Consider the following 20,000-nt stretch of genomic DNA (forward strand, 5'->3'; position numbering starts at 1 on the left):
GGTAGCTGAAAAATCCTAAGATAACTAAACATCTTTAATTCATCTTTAAATAATGTGCAAAAGATTGTTTTAAATATAATTTAATGCAAACAGGCAGTTTTAATGATTTACAAGACTAACAGAACTGTAAAATATCCCAAGCTGTAAAACAAAAAACATCAGCAGCTAAAAAGATAGCCATAGCAGGCAAACGTATACCAAGCACAGCTAAATACCCGAAGACAAAAAACAGCATCAGCAGCTATGGACGTCTCAGCAGCCAAACATACCATTAGCTGCTGAAACAGCTCTGACAACCTTAGTAAAGGACAAAAGCACATATCTTCATTAAACATACTATCACTAGCTAAAATCACTCTGAGCTGCTAACATGCTTCAGACGTTAGCAAATACTCTAAGCAGCTAAAATACCCTAAGCATCTAAAAAAAATCCCTAAGCCGATAAAATATCCTCAGAAGATAAAAAAAAAAAAAAAACGTATAATAAGAAGTTATAAATACCTTCAGTAGTTGAGTGATACTCTCAAAAGACAACTAGCATCCATCCAGTTATGGCTAGGATGCAGATCTAAACTGTGTAATACGGGTCCCTCTGCATCCGGGCCAAATGAACCATTAGGACCCGCATAAACCTTAAAATCTAAATGACTTTTTTTCCTGAATTTGCATATAAACGTCTAATTTAATGAACAAATACAGAAATATAATGTCATTACAAGCTGTTTAGATTGGGCGCCAATTTCACAGCTTGACCACAGTTCTCCCCTCACAGGGTCGAACTGTGCCGAACACGGGTGGGATTTCAATGGGACTCAGTTCGTGAAGCAGCAGGCGAAATGGCAAAACCGCAATTTTTTCTTAGTTTCTTAGACCATCCATCAATGAATAAAGTGGAACATTCCTCAGAACATGTTGAATTGATTGCGTCTAGTCAATGTCTGACGAGCTGCTGCTGGTTCCTCTTACGTGTGGTACAGGGTATTGGCATAAGGATACTTTGTTACTCTACAACATTAAAGGAATAAACGTTAAGTTGACATACCAATTTATTCCTCCCTGAATAGGCTTAATCTAAAATATTAAAAACAAATTTATGGCAAAATAAATTTCAACGATATGAAGAAGGCTTCCCCCACGCAGGTTCGATTCCTGCCGATTACGGGTGGGTTTTTAATCTTTGACGGAAGAAGTAGTCGTGAAGGACGAGTCCACCAGTATCACCTTACTCTCATAAGTTTGATCCCTGCTTACTACAGGGATGTTTTAAATGGGACTTAGAATATGAAGAAGAATTGATTCAATTGACATCTGCAGATTTACAATGGAGTTTATAGAGTTTATAGACTCTCAAAACAGAAATATGTTAGAACATATCCTTTACTTTTCTTTTTGAAACGCTGCATCTGAAAAGTGAGAGTGTGGTTTACTGCAGCTACAAATTGTATCAGGTTTTTTCAACACACCTGCGACAATTGACTCTGACACACCAGTACTTTTACTGCGCCTGAAACTGCGCATACTTTGGGGAGAAAGTAGTCGTGGCCGAGTGGTTAAGGCGATGGACTTGAAATCCATTGGGGTCTCCCCGCGCAGGTTCGAACCCTGCCGACTACGGGTGGGTTTTTAATGGGCGCACACAGAATATGGAGCAGCACTGAACATGGTGAAATTGCAAATGAGTTTCAAAGACCATCCAACAAGGACTAAAGTAGAACCTTCCTTAGAAAATGTTGAATTGAATCTTTTGACTTATTCCTGTTCATGTGAACTATAGCATCGAGTTCTGGCGGAGTTTTTGCTAATCTTAAGGCAAAACAATGGAAATGACTTACAAGCTAACCTCTCCATAAATCTTACATATTTCTGACGAAGCAGTAGTCGTGGCCGAGTGGTTAAGGCGATGGACTAGAAATCCATTGGGATCTCCCCGCGCAGGTTCGAATCCTGCCGACTACGGGTGGGTTTTTAATGAGACTCAACATGTAGATACTTTAGGAACAGCTCTTTAATTTGAGGGCATGCGGGAAAAAAAAACACTTAAGTGAAAAAAATGTACAAATCTTTGTGTAAATCATTAAAATGTCCTTATACATAAACGTTTTTTTAATGGATTTAGCTTTAGTTTCTCACTGTGCCCTCAGATATGAAGATATGATGTCTCTAGCAGCAACAACACATAGCCACAAACAAATCTTGGTAGCTGAAAAATCCTAAGATAACTAAACATCTTCAATTCATCTTTAAATAATGTGCAAAAGATTGTTTTAAATATAATTTAATGCAAACAGGCAGTTTTAATGATTTACAAGACTAACAGAACTGTAAAATATCCCAAGCTGTAAAACAAAAAACATCAGCAGCTAAAAAGATAGCCATAGCAGGCAAACATATACCAAGCACAGCTAAATACCCGAAGACAAAAAACAGCATCAGCAGCTATGGACGTCTCAGCAGCCAAACGTACCATTAGCTGCTGAAACAACTCTGACAACCTTAGTAAAGGACAAAAACACATATCTTCATTAAACATACTATCACTAGCTAAAATCACTCTGAGCTGCTAACATGCTTCAGACGTTAGCAAATACTCTAACCAGCTAAAATACCCTAAGCATCTAAAAAAAATCCCTAAGCCGATAAAATATCCTCAGAAGATAAAAAAAAAAAAAACGTATAATAAGAAGTTATAAATACCTTCAGTAGTTGAGTGATACTCTCAAAAGACAACTAGCATCCATCCAGTTATGGCTAGGATGCAGAACTAAACTGTGTAATATGGGTCCCTCTGCATCCGGGCCAAATGAACCATTAGGACCCGCATAAACCTTAAAATCTAAATGACTTTTTTTCCTGAATTTGCATATAAACGTCTAATTTAATGAACAAATACAGAATCACCTTACTCTCATAAGTTTGATCCCTGCTTACTACAGGGATGTTTTAAATGGGACTTAGAATATGAAGAAGAATTGATTCAATTGACATCTGCAGATTTACAATGGAGTTTATAGAGTTTATAGACTCTCAAAACAGAAATATGTTAGAACATATCCTTTACTTTTCTTTTTGAAACGCTGCATCTGAAAAGTGAGAGTGTGGTTTACTGCAGCTACAAATTGTATCAGGTTTTTTCAACACACCTGCGACAATTGACTCTGACACACCAGTACTTTTACTGCGCCTGAAACTGCGCATACTTTGGGGAGAAAGTAGTCGTGGCCGAGTGGTTAAGGCGATGGACTTGAAATCCATTGGGGTCTCCCCGCGCAGGTTCGAACCCTGCCGACTACGGGTGGGTTTTTAATGGGCGCACACAGAATATGGAGCAGCACTGAACATGGTGAAATTGCAAATGAGTTTCAAAGACCATCCAACAAGGACTAAAGTAGAACCTTCCTTAGAAAATGTTGAATTGAATCTTTTGACTTATTCCTGTTCATGTGAACTATAGCATCGAGTTCTGGCGGAGTTTTTGCTAATCTTAAGGCAAAACAATGGAAATGACTTACAAGCTAACCTCTCCATAAATCTTACATATTTCTGACGAAGCAGTAGTCGTGGCCGAGTGGTTAAGGCGATGGACTAGAAATCCATTGGGATCTCCCCGCGCAGGTTCGAATCCTGCCGACTACGGGTGGGTTTTTAATGAGACTCAACATGTAGATACTTTAGGAACAGCTCTTTAATTTGAGGGCATGCGGGAAAAAAAAACACTTAAGTGAAAAAAATGTACAAATCTTTGTGTAAATCATTAAAATGTCCTTATACATAAACGTTTTTTTAATGGATTTAGCTTTAGTTTCTCACTGTGCCCTCAGATATGAAGATATGATGTCTCTAGCAGCAACAACACATAGCCACAAACAAATCTTGGTAGCTGAAAAATCCTAAGATAACTAAACATCTTCAATTCATCTTTAAATAATGTGCAAAAGATTGTTTTAAATATAATTTAATGCAAACAGGCAGTTTTAATGATTTACAAGACTAACAGAACTGTAAAATATCCCAAGCTGTAAAACAAAAAACATCAGCAGCTAAAAAGATAGCCATAGCAGGCAAACATATACCAAGCACAGCTAAATACCCGAAGACAAAAAACAGCATCAGCAGCTATGGACGTCTCAGCAGCCAAACGTACCATTAGCTGCTGAAACAACTCTGACAACCTTAGTAAAGGACAAAAACACATATCTTCATTAAACATACTATCACTAGCTAAAATCACTCTGAGCTGCTAACATGCTTCAGACGTTAGCAAATACTCTAACCAGCTAAAATACCCTAAGCATCTAAAAAAAATCCCTAAGCCGATAAAATATCCTCAGAAGATAAAAAAAAAAAAAACGTATAATAAGAAGTTATAAATACCTTCAGTAGTTGAGTGATACTCTCAAAAGACAACTAGCATCCATCCAGTTATGGCTAGGATGCAGAACTAAACTGTGTAATATGGGTCCCTCTGCATCCGGGCCAAATGAACCATTAGGACCCGCATAAACCTTAAAATCTAAATGACTTTTTTTCCTGAATTTGCATATAAACGTCTAATTTAATGAACAAATACAGAATCACCTTACTCTCATAAGTTTGATCCCTGCTTACTACAGGGATGTTTTAAATGGGACTTAGAATATGAAGAAGAATTGATTCAATTGACATCTGCAGATTTACAATGGAGTTTATAGAGTTTATAGACTCTCAAAACAGAAATATGTTAGAACATATCCTTTACTTTTCTTTTTGAAACGCTGCATCTGAAAAGTGAGAGTGTGGTTTACTGCAGCTACAAATTGTATCAGGTTTTTTCAACACACCTGCGACAATTGACTCTGACACACCAGTACTTTTACTGCGCCTGAAACTGCGCATACTTTGGGGAGAAAGTAGTCGTGGCCGAGTGGTTAAGGCGATGGACTTGAAATCCATTGGGGTCTCCCCGCGCAGGTTCGAACCCTGCCGACTACGGGTGGGTTTTTAATGGGCGCACACAGAATATGGAGCAGCACTGAACATGGTGAAATTGCAAATGAGTTTCAAAGACCATCCAACAAGGACTAAAGTAGAACCTTCCTTAGAAAATGTTGAATTGAATCTTTTGACTTATTCCTGTTCATGTGAACTATAGCATCGAGTTCTGGCGGAGTTTTTGCTAATCTTAAGGCAAAACAATGGAAATGACTTACAAGCTAACCTCTCCAATAAATCTTACATATTTCTGACGAAGCAGTAGTCGTGGCCGAGTGGTTAAGGCGATGGACTAGAAATCCATTGGGATCTCCCCGCGCAGGTTCGAATCCTGCCGACTACGGGTGGGTTTTTAATGAGACTCAACATGTAGATACTTTAGGAACAGCTCTTTAATTTGAGGGCATGCGGGAAAAAAAAACACTTAAGTGAAAAAAATGTACAAATCTTTGTGTAAATCATTAAAATGTCCTTATACATAAACGTTTTTTTAATGGATTTAGCTTTAGTTTCTCACTGTGCCCTCAGATATGAAGATATGATGTCTCTAGCAGCAACAACACATAGCCACAAACAAATCTTGGTAGCTGAAAAATCCTAAGATAACTAAACATCTTCAATTCATCTTTAAATAATGTGCAAAAGATTGTTTTAAATATAATTTAATGCAAACAGGCAGTTTTAATGATTTACAAGACTAACAGAACTGTAAAATATCCCAAGCTGTAAAACAAAAAACATCAGCAGCTAAAAAGATAGCCATAGCAGGCAAACATATACCAAGCACAGCTAAATACCCGAAGACAAAAAACAGCATCAGCAGCTATGGACGTCTCAGCAGCCAAACGTACCATTAGCTGCTGAAACAACTCTGACAACCTTAGTAAAGGACAAAAACACATATCTTCATTAAACATACTATCACTAGCTAAAATCACTCTGAGCTGCTAACATGCTTCAGACGTTAGCAAATACTCTAACCAGCTAAAATACCCTAAGCATCTAAAAAAAATCCCTAAGCCGATAAAATATCCTCAGAAGATAAAAAAAAAAAAAAAACGTATAATAAGAAGTTATAAATACCTTCAGTAGTTGAGTGATACTCTCAAAAGACAACTAGCATCCATCCAGTTATGGCTAGGATGCAGAACTAAACTGTGTAATATGGGTCCCTCTGCATCCGGGCCAAATGAACCATTAGGACCCGCATAAACCTTAAAATCTAAATGACTTTTTTTCCTGAATTTGCATATAAACGTCTAATTTAATGAACAAATACAGAATCACCTTACTCTCATAAGTTTGATCCCTGCTTACTACAGGGATGTTTTAAATGGGACTTAGAATATGAAGAAGAATTGATTCAATTGACATCTGCAGATTTACAATAGAGTTAATAGAGTTTATAGACTCTCAAAACAGAAATATGTTAGAACATATCCTTTACTTTTCTTTTTGAAACGCTGCATCTGAAAAGTGAGAGTGTGGTTTACTGCAGCTACAAATTGTATCAGGTTTTTTCAACACACCTGCGACAATTGACTCTGACACACCTGTACTTTTACTGCGCCTGAAACTGCGCATACTTTGGGGAGAAAGTAGTCGTGGCCGAGTGGTTAAGGCGATGGACTTGAAATCCATTGGGGTCTCCCCGCGCAGGTTCGAACCCTGCCGACTACGGGTGGGTTTTTAATGGGCGCACACAGAATATGGAGCAGCACTGAACATGGTGAAATTGCAAATGAGTTTCAAAGACCATCCAACAAGGACTAAAGTAGAACCTTCCTTAGAAAATGTTGAATTGAATCTTTTGACTTATTCCTGTTCATGTGAACTATAGCATCGAGTTCTGGCGGAGTTTTTGCTAATCTTAAGGCAAAACAATGGAAATGACTTACAAGCTAACCTCTCCATAAATCTTACATATCTCTGACGAAGCAGTAGTCGTGGCCGAGTGGTTAAGGCGATGGACTAGAAATCCATTGGGGTCTCCCCGCGCAGGTTCGAATCCTGCCGACTACGGGTGGGTTTTTTGACGACACTAGTCACTTTAAATACACTCTGCTGCTACCTTCTCCATTTACTTCTCTCTGTATTTTATTTTCATTTTTACATATATTTTTATATATTTATGTATATTTTATTTATTTAAGTACTGCTGTCTGGGTAAAACTGGGTCCTTGGGTACCACAATTTCGTTCCACCCCATGTACCACATGTGATGCGAATGACAATAAAGTCTCCTTGAATCCTTGAATCCTTGAATCCTTAATGAGACTCAACATGTAGATACTTTAGGAACAGCTCTTTAATTTGAGGGCATGCGTTAAAAAAAACCCACTTAAGTGAAAAAAATGTACAAATCTTTGTGTAAATCATTGAAATGTCCTTATACATAAACGTTTTTTTTAATGGATTTAGCTTTAGTTTCTCACTGTGCCCTCAGATATGAAGATATGATGTCTCTAGCAGCAACAACACATAGCCACAAACAAATCTTGGTAGCTGAAAACTCCTAAGATAACTAAACATCTACAATTCATCTTTAAATAATGTGCAAAAGATTGTTTTAAATATAATTTAATGCAAACAGGCAGTTTTAATGATTTACAAGAATAACAGAACTGTAAAATATCCCAAGCTGTAAAACAAAAAACATCAGCAGCTAAAAAGATAGCCATAGCAGGCAAACATATACCAAGCACAGCTAAATACCCGAAGACAAAAAACAGCATCAGCAGCTATGGACGTCTCAGCAGCCAAACGTACCATTAGCTGCTGAAACAACTCTGACAACCTTAGTAAAGGACAAAAACACATATCTTCATTAAACATACTATCACTAGCTAAAATCACTCTGAGCTGCTAACATGCTTCAGACGTTAGCAAATATTCTAAGCAGCTAAAATACCCTAAGCATCTAAAAGAAATCCCTAAGCCGATAAAATATCCTCAGAAGATAAAAAAAAAAACGTATAATAAGAAGTTATAAATACCTTCAGTAGTTGAGTGATACTCTCAAAAGACAACTAGCATCCATCCAGTTATGGCTAGGATGCAGAACTAAACTGTGTAATACGGGTCCCTCTGCATCCGGGCCAAATGAACCATTAGGACCCGCATAAACCTTAAAATCTAAATGACTTTTTTTTCCTGAATTTGCATATAAACGTCTAATTTAATGAACAAATACAGAAATATAATTAAATTACAAGCTGTTCAGATTGGGCGCCAATTTCACAGCTTGACCACAGTTCTCCCCTCACAGGGTCGAACTGTGCTGAACACGGGTGGGATTTCAATGGGACTCAGTTCGTGAAGCAGCGGGCGAAATGGCAAAACCGCAATTTTTTCATAGTTTCTTAGACCATCCATCAATGAATAAAGTGGAACATTCCTCAGAACATGTTGAATTGATTGTGTCTAGTCAATGTCTGACGAGCTGCTGCTGGTTCCTCTTACGTGTGGTACAGGGTATTGGCATAAGGATACTTTGTTACTCTACAACATTAAAGGAATAAAAGTTAAGTTGACATACCAATTTATTCCTCCCTGAATAGGCTTAATCTAAAATATTAAAAACAAATTTATGGCAAAATAAATTTCAACGATATGAAGAAGGCTTCCCCCACGCAGGTTCGATTCCTGCCGATTACGGGTGGGTTTTTAATCTTTGACGGAAGAAGTAGTCGTGAAAGACGAGTCCACCAGTATCACCTTACTCTCATAAGTTTGATCCCTGCTTACTACAGGGATGTTTTAAATGGGACTTAGAATATGAAGAAGAATTGATTCAATTGACATCTGCAGATTTACAATAGAGTTTATAGAGTTTATAGACTCTCAAAACAGAAATATGTTAGAACATACCCTTTACTTTTCTTTTTGAAACGCTGCATCTGAAAAGTGAGAGTGTGGTTTACTGCAGCTACAAATTGTATCAGGTTTTTTCAACACACCTGCGACAATTGACTCTGACACACCTGTACTTTTACTGCGCCTGAAAGTTTACGATCTGGAGACGCATACTTTGGGGAGAAAGTAGTCGTGGCCGAGTGATTAAGGCGATGGACTTGAAATCCATTGGGGTCTCCCCGCGCAGGTTCGAACCCTGCCGACTACGGGTGGGTTTTTAATGGGCGCACACAGAATATGGAGCAGCACTGAACATGGTGAAATTGCAAATGAGTTTCAAAGACCATCCAACAAGGACTAAAGTAGAACCTTCCTTAGAAAATGTTGAATTCAATCTTTTGACTTATTCCTGTTCATGTGAACTATAGCATCAAGTTCTGGCGGAGTTTTTGCTAATCTTAAGGCAAAACAATGGAAATGACTTACAAGCTAACCTCTCCATAAATCTTACATATTTCAGACGAAGCAGTAGTCGTGTCCGAGTGGTTAAGGCGATGGACTAGAAATCCATTGGGGTCTCCCCGCGCAGGTTCGAATCTTGCCGACTACGGGTGGGTTTTTAATGAGACTCAACATGTAGATGCTTTAGGAACAGCTCTTTAATTTGAGGGCATGCGGAAAAAAAACCCACTTAAGTGAAAAAAATGTACAAATCTTTGTGTAAATCATTAAAATGTCCTTATACATAAACGTTTTTTTAATGGATTTAGCTTTAGTTTCTCACTGTGCCCTCAGATATGAAGATATGATGTCTCTAGCAGCAACAACACATAGCCACAAACAAATCTTGGTAGCTGAAAAATCCTAAGATAACTAAACATCTACAATTCATCTTTAAATAATGTGCAAAAGATTGTTTTAAATATAATTTAATGCAAACAGGCATTTTTAACGATTTACAAGAATAACAGAACTGTAAAATATCCCAAGCTGTAAAACAAAAAACATCAGCAGCTAAAAAGATAGCCATAGCAGGCAAACATATACCAAGCACAGCTAAATACCCGAAGACAAAAAACAGCATCAGCAGCTATGGACGTCTCAGCAGCCAAACGTACCATTAGCTGCTGAAACAACTCTGACAACCTTAGTAAAGGACAAAAACACATATCTTCATTAAACATACTATCACTAGCTAAAATCACTCTGAGCTGCTAACATGCTTCAGACGTTAGTAAATACTCTAAGCAGCTAAAATACCCTAAGCATCTAAAAAAAATCCCTAAGCCGATAAAATATCCTCAGAAGATAAAAAAAAAAAAACGTATAATAAGAAGTTATAAATACCTTCAGTAGTTGAGTGATACTCTCAAAAGACAACTAGCATCCATCCAGTTATGGCTAGGATGCAGAACTAAACTGTGTAATACGGGTCCCTCTGCATCCGGGCCAAATGAACCATTAGGACCCGCATAAACCTTAAAATCTAAATGACTGTTTTTCCTGAATTTGCATATAAACGTCTAATTTAATGAACAAATACTCCCCGCACAGGGTCGAACTGTGCCGAACACGGGTGGGATTTCAATGGGACTCAGTTCGTGAAGCAGCAGGCGAAATGGCAAAACCGCAATTCAGTTTCTTAGACCATCCATCAATGAATAAAGTGGAACATTCCTCAGAACATGTTGAATTGATTGTGTCTAGTCAATGTCTGACGAGCTGCTGCTGGTTCCTCTTACGTGTGGTACAGGGTATTGGCATAAGGATACTTTGTTACTCTACAACATTAAAGGAATAAAAGTTAAGTTGACATACCAATTTATTCCTCCCTGAATAGGCTTAATCTAAAATATTAAAAACAAATTTATGGCAAAATAAATTTCAACGATATGAAGAAGGCTTCCCCCACGCAGGTTCGATTCCTGCCGATTACGGGTGGGTTTTTAATCTTTGACGGAAGAAGTAGTCGTGAAGGACGAGTCCACCAGTATCACCTTACTCTCATAAGTTTGATCCCTGCTTACTACAGGGATGTTTTAAATGGGACTTAGAATATGAAGAAGAATTGATTCAATTGACATCTGCAGATTTACAATAGAGTTTATAGAGTTTATAGACTCTCAAAACAGAAATATGTTAGAACATACCCTTTACTTTTCTTTTTGAAACGCTGCATCTGAAAAGTGAGAGTGTGGTTTACTGCAGCTACAAATTGTATCAGGTTTTTTCAACACACCTGCGACAATTGACTCTGACACACCTGTACTTTTACTGCGCCTGAAAGTTTACGATCTGGAGACGCGTACTTTGGGGAGAAAGTAGTCGTGGCCGAGTGGTTAAGGCGATGGACTTGAAATCCATTGGGGTCTCCCCGCGCAGGTTCGAACCCTGCCGACTACGGGTGGGTTTTTAATGGGCGCACACAGAATATGGAGCAGCACTGAACATGGTGAAATTGCAAATGAGATTCAAAGACCATCCAACAAGGACTAAAGTAGAACATTCCTTAGAAAATGTTGAATTCAATCCTTTGACTTATTCCTGTTCATGTGAACTATAGCATCAAGTTCTGGCGGAGTTTTTGCTAATCTTAAGGCAAAACAATGGAAATGACTTACAAGCTAACCTCTCCATAAATCTTACATATTTCGGACGAAGCAGTAGTCGTGGCCGAGTGGTTAAGGCGATGGACTAGAAATCCATTGGGGTCTCCCCGCGCAGGTTCGAATCCTGCCGACTACGGGTGGGTTTTTAATGAGACTCAACATGTAGATGCTTTAGGAACAGCTCTTTAATTTGAGGGCATGCGGAAAAAAACCCCACTTAAGTGAAAAAAATGTACAAATCTTTGTGTAAATCATTAAAATGTCCTTATACATAAACGTTTTTTTATGGATTTAGCTTTAGTTTCTCACTGTGCCCTCAGATATGAAGATATGATGTCTCTAGCAGCAACAACACATAGCCACAAACAAATCTTGGTAGCTGAAAAATCCTAAGATAACTAAACATCTACAATTCATCTTTAAATAATGTGCAAAAGATTGTTTTAAATATAATTTAATGCAAACAGGCATTTTTAACGATTTACAAGAATAACAGAACTGTAAAATATCCCAAGCTGTAAAACAAAAAACATCAGCAGCTAAAAAGATAGCCATAGCAGGCAAACATATACCAAGCACAGCTAAATACCCGAAGACAAAAAACAGCATCAGCAGCTATGGACGTCTCAGCAGCCAAACGTACCATTAGCTGCTGAAACAACTCTGACAACCTTAGTAAAGGACAAAAACACATATCTTCATTAAACATACTATCACTAGCTAAAATCACTCTGAGCTGCTAACATGCTTCAGACGTTAGTAAATAATCTAAGCAGCTAAAATACCCTAAGCATCTAAAAAAAATCCCTAAGCCGATAAAATATCCTCAGAAGATAAAAAAAAAAAAACGTATAATAAGAAGTTATAAATACCTTCAGTAGTTGAGTGATACTCTCAAAAGACAACTAGCATCCATCCAGTTATGGCTAGGATGCAGAACTAAACTGTGTAATACGGGTCCCTCTGCATCCGGGCCAAATGAACCATTAGGACCCGCATAAACCTTAAAATCTAAATGACTGTTTTTCCTGAATTTGTATATAAACGTCTAATTTAATGAACAAATACAGAAATATAATGTCATTACAAGCTGTTTAGATTGGGCGCCAATTTCACAGCTTGACCACAGTTCTCCCCGCACAGGGTCGAACTGTGTCGAACACGGGTGGGATTTCAATGGGACTCAGTTCGTGAAGCAGCAGGCGAAATGGCAAAACCGCAATTCAGTTTCTTAGACCATCCATCAATGAATAAAGTGGAACATTCCTCAGAACATGTTGAATTGATTGTGTCTAGTCAATGTCTGACGAGCTGCTGCTGGTTCCTCTTACGTGTGGTACAGGGTATTGGCATAAGGATACTTTGTTACTCTACAACATTAAAGGAATAAAAGTTAAGTTGACATACCAATTTATTCCTCCCTGAATAGGCTTAATCTAAAATATTAAAAACAAATTTATGGCAAAATAAATTTCAACGATATGAAGAAGGCTTCCCCCACGCAGGTTCGATTCCTGCCGATTACGGGTGGGTTTTTAATCTTTGACGGAAGAAGTAGTCGTGAAGGACGAGTCCACCAGTATCACCTTACTCTCATAAGTTTGATCCCTGCTTATTACAGGGATGTTTTAAATGGGACTTAGAATATGAAGAAGAATTGATTCAATTGACATCTGCAGATTTACAATAGAGTTTATAGAGTTTATAGACTCTCAAAACAGAAATATGTTAGAACATACCCTTTACTTTTCTTTTTGAAACGCTGCATCTGAAAAGTGAGAGTGTGGTTTACTGCAGCTACAAATTGTATCAGTTTTTTTCAACACACCTGCGACAATTGACTCTGACACACCTGTACTTTTACTGCGCCTGAAAGTTTACGATCTGGAGACGCATACTTTGGGGAGAAAGTAGTCGTGGCCGAGTGGTTAAGGCGATGGACTTGAAATCCATTGGGGTCTCCCCGCGCAGGTTCGAACCCTGCCGACTACGGGTGGGTTTTTAATGGGCGCACACAGAATATGGAGCAGCACTGAACATGGTGAAATTGCAAATGAGTTTCAAAGACCATCCAACAAGGACTAAAGTAGACCCTTCCTTAGAAAATGTTGAATTCAATCCTTTGACTTATTCCTGTTCATGTGAACTATAGCATCAAGTTCTGGCGGAGTTTTTGCTAATCTTAAGGCAAAACAATGGAAATGACTTACAAGCTAACCTCTCCATAAATCTTACATATTTCGGACGAAGCAGTAGTCGTGGCCGAGTGGTTAAGGCGATGGACTAGAAATCCATTGGGGTCTCCCCGCGCAGGTTCGAATCCTGCCGACTACGGGTGGGTTTTTAATGAGACTCAACATGTAGATACTTTAGGAACAGCTCTTTAATTTGAGGGCATGCGGGAAAAAAACCCACTTAAGTGAAAAAAAATGTACAAATCTTTGTGTAAATCATTAAAATGTCCTTATACATAAACGTTTTTTTAATGGATTTAGCTTTAGTTTCTCACTGTGCCCTCAGATATGAAGATATGATGTCTCTAGCAGCAACAACACATAGCCACAAACAAATCTTGGTAGCTGAAAAATTCTAAGATAACTAAACATCTACAATTCATCTTTAAATAATGTGCAAAAGATTGTTTTAAATATAATTTAATGCAAACAGGCATTTTTAACGATTTACAAGAATAACAGAACTGTAAAATATCCCAAGCTGTAAAACAAAAAACATCAGCAGCTAAAAAGATAGCCATAGCAGGCAAACATATACCAAGCACAGCTAAATACCCGAAGACAAAAAACAGCATCAGCAGCTATGGACGTCTCAGCAGCCAAACGTACCATTAGCTGCTGAAACAACTCTGACAACCTTAGTAAAGGACAAAAACACATATCTTCAATAAACATACTATCACTAGCTAAAATCACTCTGAGCTGCTAACATGCTTCAGACGTTAGTAAATACTCTAAGCAGCTAAAATACCCTAAGCATCTAAAAAAAATCCCTAAGCCGATAAAATATCCTCAGAAGATAAAAAAAAAAAAAAACGTATAATAAGAAGTTATAAATACCTTCAGTAGTTGAGTGATACTCTCAAAAGACAACTAGCATCCATCCAGTTATGGCTAGGATGCAGAACTAAACTGTGTAATACGGGTCCCTCTGCATCCGGGCCAAATGAACCATTAGGACCCGCATAAACCTTAAAATCTAAATGACTTTTTTTCCTGAATTTGCATATAAACGTCTAATTTAATGAACAAATACTCCCCGCACAGGGTCGAACTGTGCCGAACACGGGTGGGATTTCAATGGGACTCAGTTCGTGAAGCAGCAGGCGAAATGGCAAAACCGCAATTCAGTTTCTTAGACCATCCATCAATGAATAAAGTGGAACATTCCTCAGAACATGTTGAATTGATTGTGTCTAGTCAATGTCTGACGAGCTGCTGCTGGTTCCTCTTACGTGTGGTACAGGGTATTGGCATAAGGATACTTTGTTACTCTACAACATTAAAGTAATAAAAGTTAAGTTGACATACCAATTTATTCCTCCCTGAATAGGCTTAATCTAAAATATTAAAAACAAATTTATGGCAAAATAAATTTCAACGATATGAAGAAGGCTTCCCCCACGCAGGTTCGATTCCTGCCGATTACGGGTGGGTTTTTAATCTTTGACGGAAGAAGTAGTCGTGAAGGACGAGTCCACCAGTATCACCTTACTCTCATAAGTTTGATCCCTGCTTACTACAGGGATGTTTTAAATGGGACTTAGAATATGAAGAAGAATTGATTCAATTGACATCTGCAGATTTACAATAGAGTTTATAGAGTTTATAGACTCTCAAAACAGAAATATGTTAGAACATACCTTTTACTTTTCTTTTTGAAACGCTGCATCTGAAAAGTGAGAGTGTGGTTTACTGCAGCTACAAATTGTATCAGGTTTTTTCAACACACCTGCGACAATTGACTCTGACACACCTGTACTTTTACTGCGCCTGAAACTTTACGATCTGGAGACGCATACTTTGGGGAGAAAGTAGTCGTGGCCGAGTGGTTAAGGCGATGGACTTGAAATCCATTGGGGTCTCCCCGCGCAGGTTCGAACCCTGCCGACTACGGGTGGGTTTTTAATGGGCGCACACAGAATATGGAGCAGCACTGAACATGGTGAAATTGCAAATGAGTTTCAAAGACCATCCAACAAGGACTAAAGTAGAACATTCCTTAGAAAATGTTGAATTGAATCTTTTGACTTATTCCTGTTCATGTGAACTATAGCATCAAGTTCTGGCGGAGTTTTTGCTAATCTTAAGGCAAAACAATGGAAATGACATACAAGCTAACCTCTCCATAAATCTTACATATTTCGGACGAAGCAGTAGTCGTGGCCGAGTGGTTAAGGCGATGGACTAGAAATCCATTGGGGTCTCCCCGCGCAGGTTCGAATCCTGCCGACTACGGGTGGGGTTTTAATGAGACTCAACATGTAGATACTTTAGGAACAGCTCTTTAATTTGAGGGCATGCGGGAAAAAAACCCACTTAAGTGAAAAAAATGTACAAATCTTTGTGTAAATCGTTAAAATGTCCTTATACATAAACGTTTTTTTAATGGATTTAGCTTTAGTTTCTCACTGTGCCCTCAGATATGAAGATATGATGTCTCTAGCAGCAACAACACATAGCCACAAACAAATCTTGGTAGCTGAAAAATCCTAAGATAACTAAACATCTACAATTCATCTTTAAATAATGTGCAAAAGATTGTTTTAAATATAATTTAATGCAAACAGGCATTTTTAACGATTTACAAGAATAACAGAACTGTAAAATATCCCAAGCTGTAAAACAAAAAACATCAGCAGCTCAAAAGATAGCCATAGCAGGCAAACATATACCAAGCACAGCTAAATACCCGAAGACAAAAAACAGCATCAGCAGCTATGGACGTCTCAGCAGCCAAACGTACCATTAGCTGCTGAAACAACTCTGACAACCTTAGTAAAGGACAAAAACACATATCTTCATTAAACATACTATCACTAGCTAAAATCACTCTGAGCTGCTAACATGCTTCAGACGTTAGTAAATACTCTAAGCAGCTAAAATACCCTAAGCATCTAAAAAAAATCCCTAAGCCGATAAAATATCCTCAGAAGATAAAAAAAAAAAAAACGTATAATAAGAAGTTATAAATACCTTCAGTAGTTGAGTGATACTCTCAAAAGACAACTAGCATCCATCCAGTTATGGCTAGGATGCAGAACTAAACTGTGTAATACGGGTCCCTCTGCATCCGGGCCAAATGAACCATTAGGACCCGCATAAACCTTAAAATCTAAATGACTGTTTTTCCTGAATTTGCATATAAACGTCTAATTTAATGAACAAATACAGAAATATAATGTCATTACAAGCTGTTTAGATTGGGCGCCAATTTCACAGCTTGACCACAGTTCTCCCCGCACAGGGTCGAACTGTGCCGAACACGGGTGGGATTTCAATGGGACTCAGTTCGTGAAGCAGCAGGCGAAATGGCAAAACCGCAATTCAGTTTCTTAGACCATCCATCAATGAATAAAGTGGAACATTCCTCAGAACATGTTGAATTGATTGTGTCTAGTCAATGTCTGACGAGCTGCTGCTGGTTCCTCTTACGTGTGGTACAGGGTATTGGCATAAGGATACTTTGTTACTCTACAACATTAAAGGAATAAAAGTTAAGTTGACATACCAATTTATTCCTCCCTGAATAGGCTTAATCTAAAATATTAAAAACAAATTTATGGCAAAATAAATTTCAACGATATGAAGAAGGCTTCCCCCACGCAGGTTCGATTCCTGCCGATTACGGGTGGGTTTTTAATCTTTGACGGAAGAAGTAGTCGTGAAGGACGAGTCCACCAGTATCACCTTACTCTCATAAGTTTGATCCCTGCTTACTACAGGGATGTTTTAAATGGGACTTAGAATATGAAGAAGAATTGATTCAATTGACATCTGCAGATTTACAATAGAGTTTATAGAGTTTATAGACTCTCAAAACAGAAATATGTTAGAACATACCCTTTACTTTTCTTTTTGAAACGCTGCATCTGAAAAGTGAGAGTGTGGTTTACTGCAGCTACAAATTGTATCAGGTTTTTTCAACACACCTGCGACAATTGACTCTGACACACCTGTACTTTTACTGCGCCTGAAAGTTTACGATCTGGAGACGCGTACTTTGGGGAGAAAGTAGTCGTGGCCGAGTGGTTAAGGCGATGGACTTGAAATCCATTGGGGTCTCCCCGCGCAGGTTCGAACCCTGCCGACTACGGGTGGGTTTTTAATGGGCGCACACAGAATATGGAGCAGCACTGAACATGGTGAAATTGCAAATGAGTTTCAAAGACCATCCAACAAGGACTAAAGTAGAACCTTCCTTAGAAAATGTTGAATTGAATCTTTTAACTTATTCCTGTTCATGTGAACTATAGCATCGAGTTCTGGCGGAGTTTTAGCTAATCTTAAGGCAAAACAATGGAAATGACTTACAAGCTAACCTCTCCATAAATCTTACATATTTCTGGCGAAGGAGTAGTCGTGGCCGAGTGGTTAAGGCGTTGGACTAGAAATCCATTGGGGTCTCCCCGCGCAGGTTCGAATCCTGCCGACAACGGGTGGGTTTTTAATGAGACTCAACATGTAGATACTTTAGGAACAGCTCTTTAATTTGAGGGCATGCGGGAAAAAAAAACACTTAAGTGAAAAATATGTACAAATCTTTGTGTAAATCATTAAAATGTCCTTATACATAAACGTTTTTTTAATGGATTTAGCTTTAGTTTCTCACTGTGCCCTCAGATATGAAGATATGATGTCTCTAGAAGCAACAACACATAGCCACAAACAAATCTTGGTAGCTGAAAAATCCTAAGATAACTAAACATCTACAATTCATCTTTAAATAATGTGCAAAAGATTGTTTTAAATATAATTTAATGCAAACAGGCATTTTTAATGATTTACAAGACTAACAGAACTGTAAAATATCCCAAGCTGTAAAACAAAAAACATCAGCAGCTAAAAAGATAGCCATAGCAGGCAAACATATACCAAGCACAGCTAAATACCCGAAGACAAAAAACAGCATCAGCAGCTATGGACGTCTCAGCAGCCAAACGTACCATTTGCTGCTGAAACGACTCTGACAACCTTAGTAAAGGACAAAAACACATATCTTCATTAAACATACTATCACTAGCTAAAATCACTCTGAGCTGCTAACATGCTTCAGACGTTAGCAAATACTCTAAGCAGCTAAAATACCCTAAGCATCTAAAAAAAATCCCTAAGCCGATAAAATATCCTCAGAAGATAAAAAAAAAAAAAACGTATAATAAGAAGTTATAAATACCTTCAGTAGTTGAGTGATACTCTCAAAAGACAACTAGCATCCATCCAGTTATGGCTAGGATGCAGAACTAAACTGTGTAATACGGGTCCCTCTGCATCCGGGCCAAATGAACCATTAGGACCCGCATAAACCTTAAAATCTAAACGACTTTTTTTCCTGAATTTGCATATAAACGTCTAATTTAATGAACAAATACAGATTCACCTTACTCTCATAAGTTTGATCCCTGCTTACTACAGGGATGTTTTAAATGGGACTTAGAATATGAAGAAGAATTGATTCAATTGACATCTGCAGATTTACAATAGAGTTTATAGAGTTTATAGACTCTCAAAACAGAAATATGTTAGAACATACCCTTTACTTTTCTTTTTGAAACGCTGCATCTGAAAAGTGAGAGTGTGGTTTACTGCAGCTACAAATTGTATCAGGTTTTTTCAACACACCTGCGACAATTGACTCTGACACACCTGTACTTTTACTGCACCTGAAACTGCGCATACTTTGGGGAGAAAGTAGTCGTGGCCGAGTGGTTAAGGCGATGGACTTGAAATCCATTGGGGTCTCCCCGCGCAGGGTCGAACCCGGCCGACTACGGGTGGGTTTTTAATGGGCGCACACAGAATATGGAGCAGCACTGAACATGGTGAAATTGCAAATGAGTTTCAAAGACCATCCAACAAGGACTAAAGTAGAAACTTCCTTAGAAAATGTTGAATTGAATCTTTTGACTTATTCCTGTTCATGTGAACTATAGCATCGAGTTCTGGCGGAGTTTTTGCTAATCTTAAGGCAAAACAATGGAAATGACTTACAAGCTAACCTCTCCATAAATCCTACATATTTCTGACGAAGCAGTAGTCGTGGCCGAGTGGTTAAGGCGATGGACTAGAAATCCATTGGGGTCTCCCCGCGCAGGTTCAAATCCTGCCGACTACGGGTGGGTTTTTAATGAGACTCAACATGTAGATACTTTAAGAACAGCTCTTTAATTTGAGGGCATGCGGAAAAAAAACCCACTTAAGTGAAAAAAAATTACAAATCTTTGTGTAAATCATTGAAATGTCCTTATACATAAACGTTTTTTTAATGGATTTAGCTTTAGTTTCTCACTGTGCCCTCAGATATGAAGATATGATGTCTCTAGCAGCAACAACA

General features: G+C 38.2%; 20 non-coding genes across 20 annotated transcripts; all 20 read left to right on the forward strand.

The window, feature by feature from the left end:
- Positions 1-1,532: 1,532 nt before the first annotated feature.
- trnas-uga (transfer RNA serine (anticodon UGA)) lies at positions 1,533-1,614 on the forward strand. The gene has a single exon. It is a non-coding gene; the product is annotated as a tRNA-Ser (tRNA).
- Positions 1,615-1,874: 260 nt separating this feature from the next.
- trnas-aga (transfer RNA serine (anticodon AGA)) lies at positions 1,875-1,956 on the forward strand. The gene has a single exon. It is a non-coding gene; the product is annotated as a tRNA-Ser (tRNA).
- Positions 1,957-3,209: 1,253 nt separating this feature from the next.
- trnas-uga (transfer RNA serine (anticodon UGA)) lies at positions 3,210-3,291 on the forward strand. Its single transcript has one exon. It is a non-coding gene; the product is annotated as a tRNA-Ser (tRNA).
- A 260-nt stretch (positions 3,292-3,551) lies between these two features.
- Positions 3,552-3,633, forward strand: trnas-aga (transfer RNA serine (anticodon AGA)). The gene has a single exon. It is a non-coding gene; the product is annotated as a tRNA-Ser (tRNA).
- Positions 3,634-4,886: 1,253 nt separating this feature from the next.
- trnas-uga (transfer RNA serine (anticodon UGA)) lies at positions 4,887-4,968 on the forward strand. The gene has a single exon. It is a non-coding gene; the product is annotated as a tRNA-Ser (tRNA).
- A 261-nt stretch (positions 4,969-5,229) lies between these two features.
- Positions 5,230-5,311, forward strand: trnas-aga (transfer RNA serine (anticodon AGA)). The gene has a single exon. It is a non-coding gene; the product is annotated as a tRNA-Ser (tRNA).
- A 1,255-nt stretch (positions 5,312-6,566) lies between these two features.
- Positions 6,567-6,648, forward strand: trnas-uga (transfer RNA serine (anticodon UGA)). The gene has a single exon. It is a non-coding gene; the product is annotated as a tRNA-Ser (tRNA).
- A 260-nt stretch (positions 6,649-6,908) lies between these two features.
- trnas-aga (transfer RNA serine (anticodon AGA)) lies at positions 6,909-6,990 on the forward strand. Its single transcript has one exon. It is a non-coding gene; the product is annotated as a tRNA-Ser (tRNA).
- A 2,019-nt stretch (positions 6,991-9,009) lies between these two features.
- Positions 9,010-9,091, forward strand: trnas-uga (transfer RNA serine (anticodon UGA)). Its single transcript has one exon. It is a non-coding gene; the product is annotated as a tRNA-Ser (tRNA).
- A 260-nt stretch (positions 9,092-9,351) lies between these two features.
- Positions 9,352-9,433, forward strand: trnas-aga (transfer RNA serine (anticodon AGA)). Its single transcript has one exon. It is a non-coding gene; the product is annotated as a tRNA-Ser (tRNA).
- Positions 9,434-11,144: 1,711 nt separating this feature from the next.
- trnas-uga (transfer RNA serine (anticodon UGA)) lies at positions 11,145-11,226 on the forward strand. Its single transcript has one exon. It is a non-coding gene; the product is annotated as a tRNA-Ser (tRNA).
- A 260-nt stretch (positions 11,227-11,486) lies between these two features.
- trnas-aga (transfer RNA serine (anticodon AGA)) lies at positions 11,487-11,568 on the forward strand. The gene has a single exon. It is a non-coding gene; the product is annotated as a tRNA-Ser (tRNA).
- A 1,774-nt stretch (positions 11,569-13,342) lies between these two features.
- trnas-uga (transfer RNA serine (anticodon UGA)) lies at positions 13,343-13,424 on the forward strand. Its single transcript has one exon. It is a non-coding gene; the product is annotated as a tRNA-Ser (tRNA).
- Positions 13,425-13,684: 260 nt separating this feature from the next.
- Positions 13,685-13,766, forward strand: trnas-aga (transfer RNA serine (anticodon AGA)). Its single transcript has one exon. It is a non-coding gene; the product is annotated as a tRNA-Ser (tRNA).
- Positions 13,767-15,480: 1,714 nt separating this feature from the next.
- On the forward strand, positions 15,481-15,562 carry trnas-uga (transfer RNA serine (anticodon UGA)). The gene has a single exon. It is a non-coding gene; the product is annotated as a tRNA-Ser (tRNA).
- A 260-nt stretch (positions 15,563-15,822) lies between these two features.
- trnas-aga (transfer RNA serine (anticodon AGA)) lies at positions 15,823-15,904 on the forward strand. The gene has a single exon. It is a non-coding gene; the product is annotated as a tRNA-Ser (tRNA).
- Positions 15,905-17,680: 1,776 nt separating this feature from the next.
- trnas-uga (transfer RNA serine (anticodon UGA)) lies at positions 17,681-17,762 on the forward strand. Its single transcript has one exon. It is a non-coding gene; the product is annotated as a tRNA-Ser (tRNA).
- Positions 17,763-18,022: 260 nt separating this feature from the next.
- Positions 18,023-18,104, forward strand: trnas-aga (transfer RNA serine (anticodon AGA)). Its single transcript has one exon. It is a non-coding gene; the product is annotated as a tRNA-Ser (tRNA).
- Positions 18,105-19,357: 1,253 nt separating this feature from the next.
- On the forward strand, positions 19,358-19,439 carry trnas-uga (transfer RNA serine (anticodon UGA)). The gene has a single exon. It is a non-coding gene; the product is annotated as a tRNA-Ser (tRNA).
- A 260-nt stretch (positions 19,440-19,699) lies between these two features.
- trnas-aga (transfer RNA serine (anticodon AGA)) lies at positions 19,700-19,781 on the forward strand. Its single transcript has one exon. It is a non-coding gene; the product is annotated as a tRNA-Ser (tRNA).
- Positions 19,782-20,000: the final 219 nt, after the last annotated feature.

The sequence above is a fragment of the Salminus brasiliensis genome, chromosome 1 (assembly GCF_030463535.1).
Source record: "Salminus brasiliensis chromosome 1, fSalBra1.hap2, whole genome shotgun sequence".
Classification (NCBI taxonomy): domain Eukaryota; kingdom Metazoa; phylum Chordata; class Actinopteri; order Characiformes; family Bryconidae; genus Salminus; species Salminus brasiliensis.